The sequence below is a fragment of the Dipodomys merriami genome, unplaced genomic scaffold (assembly GCF_024711535.1).
Source record: "Dipodomys merriami isolate MVZ:Mamm:240054 unplaced genomic scaffold, mDipMer1.0.p SCAF_211, whole genome shotgun sequence".
Classification (NCBI taxonomy): Eukaryota; Metazoa; Chordata; class Mammalia; order Rodentia; family Heteromyidae; genus Dipodomys; species Dipodomys merriami.
The window spans coordinates 242,809-256,911 of record NW_027203505.1 but is presented as its reverse complement, the minus strand read 5'-3'; positions in this window follow the sequence as shown (position 1 = coordinate 256,911).

Sequence of the window (14,103 nt, the reverse complement as noted above, 5' to 3'; positions counted from 1 at the left end):
ATGACATGGCTGAAAAGTGTTTCTAACCTGGCATTGCTGAAGTCTGGCAGGCTACCAAGGAAGCCATAGGCCAACACGGCCACATAGGCCCTGTGTTCGAAGCCTGGTCCTGACCCCTACCAATGCAGGGAGATGCTAAGAGTCTGGTTCCTATACATAGGAATACCGATAGAAGGTTATGAATGTCAAGGTTGAATTAGTTGTTCCTTAATGATAATACTATAAAATTAAACAGAGTGATTTTAAGAGGCCAATGGATTTTAATGGATATTTTTTGACACATTAAAAGAATACTATTAATTACATGGACACAATAGATTCAGGACAGTAGTTGATTTAATCAATATTTCATTAAGGATGGAAATGAAAATATTAAGTACATGGAGGCATAATAAATACCCAAGAATTGCTAGGAATGTAGTTTATATAACTGAAGAATGTATAGACATCTCTGGCACTCTTTAAAGATCTATATTTATTTGTGTAGTACCATCTGCATGTCAATCTGTTCTTATTTTGTCAATCCCTGGGGCTTGATCTCAGGTGCTGGGAACTTCTTGTAAGCTCTATATGCCCCAGGCTGGTGTGCTGACACTCACCCATTCATGAATTGGGCCATGTAGGCTATGAGTGCAGATGCCAGCCCTCAGAAAAATTGAATGGTGGAGTAAGAAGCCTATGGTGACACATGTTTTCCTTTTCTGTGAAAGTCCTGGGTGTCAGGTGTGAAGTTTCATACATAGACAAATCTATATCTTATGTAATAAATGTAGTAAATGTTTCATGTGTAATAACAGTCAATAAAAATAAATGGTAAATAAATAAAATAAAACAAAAAATAAAATGAATAACTACACTAAATGCAATATGGAGTCAACATACAGGGCTCGATCTCAGGGCCTGGGAACTGCCTGGCAGCTGAATTGGCTAGAGGCTGCTGTGCTGGCAGTCACCCATTCATGAACTGAGCCTTCTAGGCCCTGAGTTTAGATACCAGCTCTGCCAAAAATGTAATCATGGAGTGAGAAGCCAAGTGTGACACGTTTTCCTCTTCTTTGAAAGTGCTCGGTGACAGGTAGCTTGTATAAATTGTATGCAAATCTATATGCTATGCAATAGGATGTCATAAATGTAAGAAATGACATAGGTGGAAGAAAAACAGATTGAATTAGTAGTGAATCATTCTGGGATAAAATTCAACGCAATAAATATAGGACTTGGATTAAGTTTAATTAATATTTTATTGAGCATTAAGAGAATAAAAATTACATGGAGACATAATTAAATACCTAATAATGGGTAGTAACACACGATGCATAATTTAATTTGTCTCATTTATAAAATATGTGATTATATGTATGGATGTATGTACATATATGATAAATAATAACAGGATATTGAGTAATTATTAATGCTTTATCAATTGTTCAACTGGGACACATCATTAAATGGAGACATAATTTAAAACCTAATAATTGGTAGTAATATTATCTATTATTCAATAATATACAGACATCTATCTTTTTGTGTATATAATACTTATATACAGGAAGCTCTACCCATTTATACCTCGTTCACTCCTGGGGCTCGGTGGTTGAGTGCTCGCCTAGTAAGCAAGAAGCCCTGGGTTGGATTTCTCAGTGCCACATAAACAGAAAATCCAGAAGTTCTGCTGTTTTTCAATCAATTAAATGCTAGCCTGGAGCACCAACACTTAGGGACATTTTCTAAGCCCTTACTCAAGCCCCAGGACTGCCGCCAAAAAAAGGTAGAATGTTCCACCTGCAATGATATAAGGACAGGACTTCAAATACATCAGCACAGAGCAAGCTAGGAGTCTGGTGCTGACAGCTGCCACCTAACCTGACTTAGATATATGTAAACGGCTGCAACCCAGCTGCACGGAACCAGACGCTGATGGCTGGCTTAACCCCATCATCCTAACTGTTTGGGAGCTTTAAAACTCAGCCCTGGTAGGAAGTCTGTTAGACTCTTTAAAATGTGGCCCCTAGTGGCAGAGCTCTAGCCCTGAGCAAATGTTATTAGAACAGTATCCACATACTTTGAGTTCAAGCCCCATGGTTAACCCCCCACAAAAAAAACACCCCTCTAAGCCATTAGATGTGATCTTGTGTGGTTTGTGAAATGTTCCTCAAAGAGGGGTAATACTGATGAAACCACCCTAATTCTAATGACAATTTGTGGAATAGAGCTATGTGCTGAGCCCTTCATAGGGTGCTCTGTGCTGAGTCTTGCACAGGGTGCTATGTGCTGAGTCCTTTACAGGTTGCAGTGTGCTGAGTCCTGCATTGGGTGCTGTGTGTTGAGTCATGCAAAGATTGTCACGTGCTGTGTCCTTCATAGGGCACATTCATTCATCTGGTCCTTGTAAGATCTCCACAACTGAGATGATTTTGCAGACAAAAAATGTGATATATATAATCACATTCTATGCCTCCATAAGAAAAAAATGACATTGCCACATTTGTTAGGAAATGGAAAGACTTGGAAAAAATTATATTAAGTGAAGTAAGACAGGCCCAAAGAAACATAGGTCCCATGGTTTTCCTTATTTGCAATAACTAGTATATGCCTGAGACAAGCAGAAAATGTCAGATATGTTGCTCTTAGGAGAAATGAACCACACCATAAGGATTCAAATGTTTTTTTCTTTCATGTGGTTGTTTCTAACATATTAATAAGATGATTTATTTGTTGCTTTGTAGGTCTCTCCCCCACAGTATAACCCCTGTTTTCACTGTATTTGATGTTGGTATAATTAATGGAGGGGAAGGGAAAAAGCAAATTGTTTAAATAGGGATACAGGTGGACCCATTGCCACAATGAGTTGTACAATTCATTATGTCTAAAAACGAACTTTACAACTTGGGGGGTGGGGAGTGAGGGGGAAAGGATAGGAAGGGGAAACAAAGGAGGAGGCAACAATGCTTACTAAAAATTGTGTTCAATACTTTGCCAATGTAATTGTGACCCCTCTGTACGGTATTTTCACAATAAAGAAAAACAGGAGTTTGATTAAAAAAAGAATATTGTGGCTCAGATGTGTCCCCATGGCATGGACAAAATTATGTATTACTGAAGGCTAGTGAGTTGTCTCATGCAGACAATTGTTTTGTTCTATTTTTACTCAGTCATGAACCTTGAACTTGGGGCCTAGGCACTGACCCTTACCTCTGGGCTCAGGATAGCCCTCCACCACATGGAGCCAAGGAACCCCTTGCAGCAGAGTGCCACTGCCTAGGGGTCTATAGCTGAGGTCTGTCATCCTGCCATCTCAGGAAGCTGAGATCTGAGGATCTGGGTTCCAAACTATCTCAGACACAAAAGGTCCCAGAAGACTATTATCTCCATTGACCACTAAGAAACCTGAAGTGAAGTTTGGTGTTTGTGGCTCATGCCTGTCATCCTAGCTACTCAGGAGGATGAGATCTGAGGATCATGGTTCAAAGCTAGGCTGGGCAGGAAAGTCCTTGAGACACTTAACTCCAACGAACCACAAGGAAACCTGAAGTGGTGCTGTGGCTCAAGTGGTAGAGCACAACACTTGAGCTGAAGAGCTCAGGGACAGCACCCAGGTCCAGACTTTAACTGCTACAACAGACAACAACAACAACAAGAAAAACACAGAAACAAACTAACAAACCTGAAGCAGAGGGCTGGGAATGGGCCTTAGGGGTAGAGTGCTTTGCATATATGAAACCCTAGGCATGATTTCTCAGGACCACATCACTAGAAAAAAGCCTGAAGTGTCTCTGTGGCTCAAGTGGGAGAGAGATATCCTTGTACAAGAGAAACTAGGTACATGGCTTAGGTCCTAAGTTCAATCTCCAGGACTGGTGTATGCACGAATGCACATGGAAACACACACACACACACACACACACACACACACACACACACACACACACACACACACACACACACACACACACACACACACACACACACACACACCAGAAGTGAAGCTGTGACACCAAATGGTAGAGCAGTGGGTTTCTGCACTGAGCTCATGTTCAGCACTCAGTCCCTGTGTTCAACCCCAAAACCTAGCCACCCAGAGCCCAACTAGGACAGGTCAAATATTTCAAAACCTGATGAGTTTCACCAGCCCTAGATGATAAGAAGCGTTGTGATATCCGACATGTGCTTGATTTCCCAAGGTTCCAGAAACTTAGGAGAGGCATCATAGGCCCATCATTGCCTGCAATTAAACATTTCAATAGGTTCAGTGCCCTAGTTGTCCGCCAGAAGGACTCCTGAATTATATTGAACAATGTATCTGAACACCGGAATTTAGTCTCACAAAGGCAAGATAAGTGCAGGAAATTTGGCCTGCCAAGGGTGGTGGCATAAATGAAGGCTTCCTGTCAAAACAGAGCACTGGTGAGCGAGATAACTTGTGGTACAAAGAGGCCTTTTTTTCCCTGACTTTCAGAGCCTACCCACACTCATCCTCACTAATTGGCCCAGATGGAGTTGTTTGTTACACAGCTGTACAGGAGTGAGGCTTTTTGTCTGCCTGTCCAGACAATGAGAGACTTCTTCCAACAGGCCTGGGATGCAGAGAAACCCTCAGGCTACACTGGGAACAGTGACGGGAGCCCTGGAATATGCAATGTCTTGAAAGCCCTGTCTGTGCTATGAAATCATTGTACTGAAAACAAATTTCCTAGTTCAGTGCCATTCATCATAGCTACTCTGGAGATTCACCTATAGGGATACATCCATCCATATACAAATACATAGAGCTACACCATCTTTTTCTTTTTTGGTGGGGGGCAGGTCCTGGGGTTGGACATTAACCCTAGCATTAAAATTCACAGCCCCATTTCTGGGTTTTTCTCTGATTTCATAGATATAATAGTGTCAAATTTCCTACACTGGCTGGATTCAAACTAAGGTTCTCTACATCTTAGCCTCCTGAGGAGCTGGAATTACAGTCAGCAGCCACTGGCACCTGCCTTTCTTTTCTTCTTCATTTTTTACTCTGGACATCTGACTTCTTAACAGGGTCATTCCAATGGTTTGAATTTATAAGTAAACTACCCAATGTTCTTATAGCTGCCTTCTCTGAGAAGGATTTTCTCTCCTTATCTTCCCCTCTGGCTACAGGTTTGAAGCCAAAAATGAGAAATGAGTGTCCCAGGATTTTGGAGCAAGTGTCCACAGGCCATGCCAGTTCAGTCACTTAGCATTGAGCTGCAGTGAACTTACTGTTTCAGGACGAGAGGACTGAAAACTTGAGCGATTTTCATACTGTCTGCATTGCTCCTTTTGTCTATAAAATTATGAATTTTTTTTTGTCTACACCCTTAAGTATCTAGAACACACTAGAAGCATCTTCCTGTTTCTGTTTTTCTCTAGAACCTCTTGAGATTTAGACTAAAGGTTTGTGTGGAGCGGCTTCTCAGTGAATCCCTAAGGAAAGCCGCTTAATCCTCCTAAGGAGATCACCATTCAAAGCCAGCCTGAGCAGGAAAGTCTGTGAGCCTCTTATCTCCAATAAACCACCAGAAAACCAGAAGTGGAGCAGTGGCCCAGAGGGTAGAGCTCCAGCTTTGAGAGATAAAGCCAAGCAGGAGATACTGTCCAGAGCAGGCAGTAAAGCCTGGGATGCGCTTATGTTCAATCATCAACCTGATGGCTGGAAGTGGAGCTGTGGCGGTGGTAGAGCCTCAGCCTTGAGCAAAACAGCTCAGGAATGCATTGGGCCCTGTGTTTAAGCCCTGGGATGCCCACAAAAAAATTCAAAAAGAGAAGGCCAAGTTATGTATCAGTGTCCTCCTACCAACTTATGTGTGTATATTACTTCCCTGAGTGCAAACAGACCCTATGCAATGCTTCTGCTTTTACTTACTGATTTATTTTTCAGATATGCTCATTGCGCATACTGCAGCATTCTCTTCATTTCAGGCCCACATCACTTTTCTCTTCCGGGGCTCCCCGCCTGCATCCTTATATGATGCACACTTAAGCTCTCAGCAGCCTTTATTTACATTTTATTATGAGGCCAACACAGGAACAGTCACAAATCAGGCAGGGGAAGAGATCAGGGTTCATAGTTATTACAGCCATTGAGAAAAATTAACTTGGGGACGAAAAATGGTAGCATACTTATGTAAAAACTACCATTAAGAAAAAGATGAGGGGGCTGGGAATGTGGATTAGTGAGTGTTTGCCCACCATGCAAGAAGCCCTGGGTTTGATTCCTCAGTAGCACATACACAGAAAAAGCCAGAATTGGTGCTGTGACTCAAGTAGCAGAGTGCTAGAGACAGTGCCCAGGCCTTGAGTTTGGCCCAAGAACTGCCAAAGAGATACCAGGTAGGTAGGTAGGTAGGTAGACAGACAGACAGACACATAGACAGACAGACACACAGACAGACAGACAGACAGACAGACAGACAGACAGACAGACATAGATAGATAGACAGAGAGAGAGAGAGAGAGAGAGAGACAGACAGACAGAGAGAGACAGAGACAGAGAGACAGAGAGACAGAGAGACAGATAGATAGACAGATGATAGGTGAATCTGGTCTTGGATGTCAGTAGGAAAGAAGGGAACACTTCCCCACCATGAGGCCTTCTGCAGTATGCCAGGAAACCAGCATTGCCTTCCCATAACCACAGAGCAGGAAGACTGTCTCTCTCCCACTTCTCAGGCAGTGGAGGGCCCGAGAGTCAAGAGGGCAGAGCCAAGTTTTAGCTCACATGCTTGGAGGCAGAAGAGAAAGGGCCCTGCCTCTCTTTGGACTGGGGATGTACATTAATGATGTGGAGAATGAAGGAAGGAGAATGGACTGGCAGAGGTAGAAGGGCCTTTAAATCTGACAGATAGAGAGTCAAGAACCTACTCCCTAAGACCAAAAGCAGTATTTTTCTACTCTGTTCCTCCCCTCTCCCCTACTAAACTGGCTCTCTATTGGTAACCTAAAGATAGCCTGAGGCTCCCTTCACCTGAGGGAGGAAGGATAATTAGTCATTGTTTGAAGAGGCTGAGAAAAGCCTGACCCTGGTGTGACTCTAACAAATATTTCAGGTTTCCCCCCCATTGCTGGCTGTGCCTGGAATGAATGAAGTGGTTTTGCAGCTCACTTCCCTGTTGAGTGTATACATTCTGCCTTCTAATCCTGCAGGCCTAGGTCTCTGCACCTAGCCTGTTTTTTTGAAACTGTTTCCTGTCCTTCAAATAAAGAGTTACATTGGAGTTCTTCCTGCTAGCAGGATGGGTCAATGATGTTTCTTTCCTGCTTTTATAGCTTGAGAACTCTAAGAACATTTAGAATGCAAGTAACTTCTCATCACCAAGGGAAACCCAGGAATTCTTGAACATGTGATCTTTCGGAAGCCCACTGGAGGACACAAGATGATTACAATCTTCACGTGAGTGGCTGGGCAGATGGATCTGCTACACTTGAACCTTGAACTCGGCGTGCTCTCCTAGTCCATTTCCTTCTTTGGTCCTTGTCCTGCTAGCTCCTCAGGAGCTTCCAAGATAGAAATAGATTGATCAAACCCAAAGGGAGTTACTGGCTTTTTCCTTCTTTTTCTGTCCTTTGCTTTAAATGTCTTGCAGGTCTTTGGGCTTGAATTGTGGATCTAGGCTCTGTCCCTGGGCTCCTTTGGCTTAAGGCTAGCGCTCTGCCATATGAGTCCCTTTCTGCTTTGTCTGTGGTGAAGTGGAAGTCAGAGCCTCATAGACATTCCTGCCCTGGCTGTCTTCACCCTGTGATCCTCAGACCTCAGACTGCTAAGCGAGGTTGACAAGCATGAGCTTCTGTTGCTCTGCTAAGTTCAGAACTGTAATGACATTGAAAATACAAGTCAACTGCTCATCATAAAGGGCTTGGGGAGCATATTAACCTTTTCAACGTTGGATCTTTCAGAACCCTGTAGAAAGCAAAGTTATAATGCTAAAGACAGAGAGCCTGAGCATATGAATCTGCTATACTTGAACATTGAGCTCTGACTCCAATTCTGATGTACACCAGCATTCATTTTCCAGAAAATGTTCTCATAATTAACAAATAGGAAAAGTACTTTGATTAACCCTCACTTTTTTTCCCAGATATGTGTCTCGAACTCAAGCCTGGGCACTATCCCTAAGCCCTTCAGCTCAAGGTGAACACTCTACCACTTGAGTCACAGCTCCATGTGGGGTCTTTTGGTGGTTCATTGGAGGTAAGTGTCTAACAGGCTTTCCTTGGCTAGGCTGTCTTTGGACTGTGGTCTTGAGGTCTCAGCCTCCTGATTAGCTAAGGTTGTAGGTGTGAGCCACCGGCATCTGGCCTATTGTTTTTGCCAGTGCTGAGGCTTGAACATAGGTCCCGGGGTACTGTCTCTGAGCTTCTTTTTCTCAAGGATAACACTCTACCACTTGAGCCATTCCACAGCTTCTGGCTTTTTCTGAGTATGTGGCACTGAGGATTTAAACCCTGGTATTCATGCATGCTGAGCAAGCTCTCTACCTATAAGCCACATTCCCAGCTTCACTCTTACTATTTTATCTCTCAACTTGCCTATCCTCAAGAAAAAGCCTCTGAGTATAAATCATCTAAAGAAATCCCTATAGGAAGTTGTCCAAAAATGAATAAGACAAAGCTTATACTGGGGACACATTGTAAACATGTGATGACTGTGACAAATGCCTCCATTTCATTATGTATCATATTTCAACACTTAATAAAGTATTAATGAAAAATGACTCAATGTCCTAAATTATTGTGTATAATTTTATAATAGATGTACAAAATGTAATAAATATTATGTATGTATGTAATAATACTAAATACATTAAACAACGAATAAATGAATAAAATAAAAATAAAAAACAATGACAATAATAATAATATGTAATAAACATACATATGTAAGTATATATCATAAATATTGCTCCATTGCAGGGCCTTACTGCAGGCCTTGGGAACTATAGCCTGAATTTGTTTTCCTCAAGGACTGTAAGCTTTGCCTTTACCCATGGTGCAAAAGAGTTACCTGGAATGTGAGATCAAATCCCAGCAATGGCAGAAATACTGGCCCCATTTCCAAGACAGTGACAATTTTTTTTTGATGAAAGCACTTACGTTTATTCAGTTCCATACTGAACATTTCAAAAAAAAGCAGTGTAGAATTTTGTACAGCTATTCAGACATCTTTCCCTTACCCCCAAAGTCCTTCTCTGAGCACTAAATTGTTTATTTTTTGTATGATCTTTATTGTAAAAATGATGTACAGGGGGTTACAGTTATATGAGCAAAGTAATGAGTACATTTCCTATTGAGCATTGTTGCCTCTTCCTTTGTTTTCCCCCTACTATCCCTTCCCTCCCATTTCCACAACTACCTCCCCCTGCCAAGATCAGTGACTTAATTTTAAATTTTGGCTTGGCACAGGGTTTGAACTAAAGTAGTGGTGACTCTGCACCTTGCCTCACATTGGTATGGATTTACCAAGACCCTGAGTTCAAATCCCAGGATAGAAAATAAAACTAGCAGAAATTCCAAATCAGGAAGCTTTATTTTTTAAATTTAGTTAAATAAATAAATAATTTATTTATTTGTTTGTTTGTTCTTTTTTTGCCAACCACGGGTTTTGAACTCAGATCATGGCAACACTGCCTGAGCTTTGATATCCCTAGGATGGGCTGCAGCCTCTTGACCCAAAGCCAATCCTGGGATCCCAAGCCAAGAGGGCTTGCAGGAAGAAAAAAAAAGTGGAACAGCACCAAAAGTAGTGAGCTGCAGAGGGTTGTGGGGGGTTATAATTTTTTTCTTTGCAGGGTGACCCTACTGGTTCTGAATGACACAGCTGCAAAGTGAACCTGACCTGCCATTGCTGAAGGCTGGCGGGCTATCAGGTAAGCCATAGGCCCACCTGTCAACATAGGCCCCAGGTTCAAATCCCTGTCCTGACACCTACCTACCAGTGGCGGAGATCCCAAGAGACTCGTTCCTATGCATAGGAATACAGATTGAAAAAGTAGTTCGTGCATTGGTTTAGTCTAAAATTGGATGCAAGAATCCTAGGATTCTGATTGATCTTAATTAATAGTTTATTAAGCATGAAAAGAATAATATTCCTTCAATGGACATATAATAAATACCTAAGAGTTCGTAGGAAAGTAGTAGATGTCATTCAATAATACATAGTCGGCTCTGGCACTTTTTACCAATATATATTTATTTGTATATCACCATCTGCCTATCTATGTATCACTGTTTTGGCCAAACCTGGAGCTCATTATGAACACCTGGGAACCACCTGACAGCTTCATTGGCTAGAGGCTGCCAGGCTCACACTCACCCATTCATGAATTGAGCCTGCTAGGCACTGAGTTCATATCCTAGCACTGTGAAAATTTAATCTTGAATTAAGAAGCTGAGTGTGACACATGTTTTCCTTTTCTGGGAGAGCCCTGCGTTTCAGGCATGATGGAGAACACATCTAAAAATCTAGATACTATGTGATAGAATATAAACAATATAATAAATGGTATAGGTGTCATCAGAGTCAATAAAATAAATGGTAAATAAATGAATAAAACAAAAAATAAAATGAATAATCACACAAAACACAGTATGGACTGAACATCTATATGGAAGTATAAATCCTACCACACCAAACACGATATGGACTGAACATCTGTATGGAAGTATAAGTGCTATCTTTAAAATGCATATAAGGAGTATGTTTTCCAGGCCTGAGGCTTGAATTCAGCCACCATATTAAAACGGTATGGAGGGAGATCCCTAGATATTAGTTTATGGACCTAGGAAGAGTCATGGAATGCGATTGATGTCATCTTTGAACCAGTAGTTCATGCGTGATGGGAGTAGGAAATGACAGGCAAGAATCATGGGGTATTGCTTATTTGCAATGAAGATTTGATGAAATATGACAATAATCATCAGTTGTGAAATGGAGGCATCAGGAAAGATCCAAGAATCGGTAGTCACACAGCAGATTCGATTCCATCATAGGTGGCCATCTCTCCTACTCTATACAAATATGTACTTATTTGCATACTATCTTCAGCTTATAAATGGATGACTGCTGTGCACCCTCCCCCTACCCTCCACCTGGGGGCTCAATCTCAGGTCCTGAGAATGGCCTAGCTCCTTAGTGGCTCACAGGCTGGTGTGCTCACGTGGACCATTCACCTCTTGGGCCTGCTAGGCCCTGAGTTCAGACCCCAGCACTGCCAAAAGACTCATCCTGATGTCAGAAGCCAATCGTTGCACCTGTTTTCCTTTCCTGTGCAAGTTCTGGGTCTCAGCTAGGATGGAGAATGCATGAGTCACCCTGTGGCCATGGAAATTGGTTGTCATCCATGTCAGCACAGTTATACCTGTCATCATATACACAAGAAAATACACACTACATCCATGAATAGCATACAAAATAGAGAGAATAACTACACTAAATGATCGATGCAGTCCACACACAGATGTGAATGTACATCCCATGTTTCAATGATGCATTGATGTCTATTGTGGCATCCCTGGGGCTCGATTTCAGTTCCTGGGAACTGCCTAGTTCCTTCATGGATCACAGGCTGGAGTGCACACGTGGACCCATTGGACAGTTGGGCCTCCTAGGCCCCAAGTTCAAATCCCAGCACTGCCAAAAATTCACCCTGATGTGAGAAGCCAGTCTTTGCACCTTTTTTTCTGTGCTGTGCATGTTCTAGGTCTCAGCTAGGATGGAGAATGCATAGGCAACTCTCTACTTATGTGAATAGGTTGTCATCCAGGTCAACACAGTTATATTTGTCATTCTATACTCAAGAAAATACACACCACATCAATGAATAAGGTAAAATAATGAGAATGACTATACAGAACGCAAGGTACTGCCCACCCATGTATGGAAATAGAGGTCCTCTGTTTAAATAGGGAATTTATGACTATATTGGCCCCTACCCTGGGGGGCTTGATCTCAGGTCCTGGGAACGGCAAAGCTCCTTAGTAGCTCACAGGCTGGTGTGCTCACCATGTCCCATTCACCAATTGGGCCTGCTAAGCCTTGAGTTCAAATCCCAGTACTGCCAAAAGCTTCACCCTGATGTGAGAAGCCAATTGATCCATCTGTTTTCCTGTCCTGTGAATGTCATGGGTCTCAGCACAGATGGAGAATACTATATAGTCAGCTCTATAGACATGGGGATAGGTTGTCATCCATGTCATCACAGTTATATCTGTCATCATACTCAATAATCATGAATAAGACACAAAACAAAAAGAATAACTACACTGAATGCAAGTTGCATAACACACCTGTAGGTAAAGAGAGATCCTATGTTTAAAAAGGTGGGCTTATTATTTTGTCCATTGCTGGGGCTTCAAATCAGACCTGGGACCTGGCCTGACATTCTAGTCTTGAAGGATGGTGAGCTTCCCTTTCCACCACAATTCAACAGAGCTACCCAGACCTGAATTCACATCCCAGTACTGACAAAAGTTTCATCCTGATGTCAGAATCCAGTCATTGCAAATATTTTCCTCTCCTGTGAAAGTCCTGGGTCTCAACTAGGGTGGAGAATGAATTCATAGGCAACCCTATAACCATGGGAACAGCTTGCCATCCATGTCAGCACAGTTATACCTATAAGCAATAAAATACACAGTACCTCCATGAATTAGGAACAAAATAAGGAGAAGTGCACTGAATGCAAGATGCTGCCCACACATGTATGTAAATATAGATCCTATGTTTAAATTATGAATTTATGACTATCTGGCCCTCTCTGGCACTCGATGTCAGGTCCTGGGAATGGCCTATCTCCTTCATTGCTCACAGACCTGTGTCCTCACATTGACCCTTTCCTCAATTGGGCCTGCTAGGCTCTGAGTTCAAACCCCAACACAGCCAAAATATGAATCCTGATGTGAGAAGCCAATCGATTCACATATTTTCCTGTCTTGCGAATGTCCTGGGTCTCAACTAGGATGGAGAATGCATAAGTAACCCTATAGACATGGCAATATGTTGTCATCCATGTAAACACTGTTATATCTGTAACCATACGCAGTAAAATACACAATACCTCCATGGATAAGAAGTAGACCGAACACGAGATGCTGTCCACACATATATGTAAATATAGATCCTATGTTTAAACAATGAATTTATAACTATTTTGGCCCACCCTGGGGATCAATGTCATATCCTGGGAATGGCCTTCCTCCTTAGTTGCTCACAGGATGGTGTGTTCACATTGACCTATTTGCCAATTAGTCGTGCTAGGGCCTGAGTTCAGGTTCCAGCACTACCAACAATTGGATCATGGAGTAAGAAGCTGAGTGTAAAACTTGTTTTCCTTTTCTCTGAGAGTCCTGGGTGTCAGGTATGATGGAGAACACGTCTACAAATCTAGATGCTATGTGATAGAATTAATGTAATAAACGGAATGGGTGTCATCATAGACAGTAAAATCAATGGTAAATAAATGAATACAACAATAAATACAAGGAAAAACCACACCAAACTTGTATGGACTGAACATCTATAGGTAAGTACAAAGCCTGTCTTTATATAAATAGTATGTTTTCAAAGGCTGGGGCTTGAATTCAGTCCTAGTCAAGAAGCCTGAAGTTCTTATCTTCAAATCCACTGCAGATTTACCCAGACCCTGAGTTCAAATACAAAACCTGGCAGAATAAATGGTGGGAATTGCAAGCCAGGGAGCTAAATTTATTTTATTTTATTTTTTCCCAGAGTGGGGCTTGCACTCGGGTCGTGGCAACTCTGCTTCAGCTTCGATCACCCTAGGCTGAAGTGCAGCCACTGGACCCACAGCTGATCCTGGGATCCTAGATCCCTAGGCCTTGAAGGGGAAAAAAAATCACAGGAAAAATGTGGCAAGATGGCCTTTTTATGTTTTCTTCCTTTGTGAGGTGACCTTCCTGAGTCCGAATGACACTGTTGCAAAGGGTATTTTACCTTCCATTGCTGAAGGCTGGTGGACTATCGGGGAAGCCATAGGACTACGTGGCAACATAGGCCCTGATTTCAAATCCCTGTCCTGACATCTACCAATGGCAGGAGATACTAAGAGTCTCGTTCCCATCCATAGGAATGTT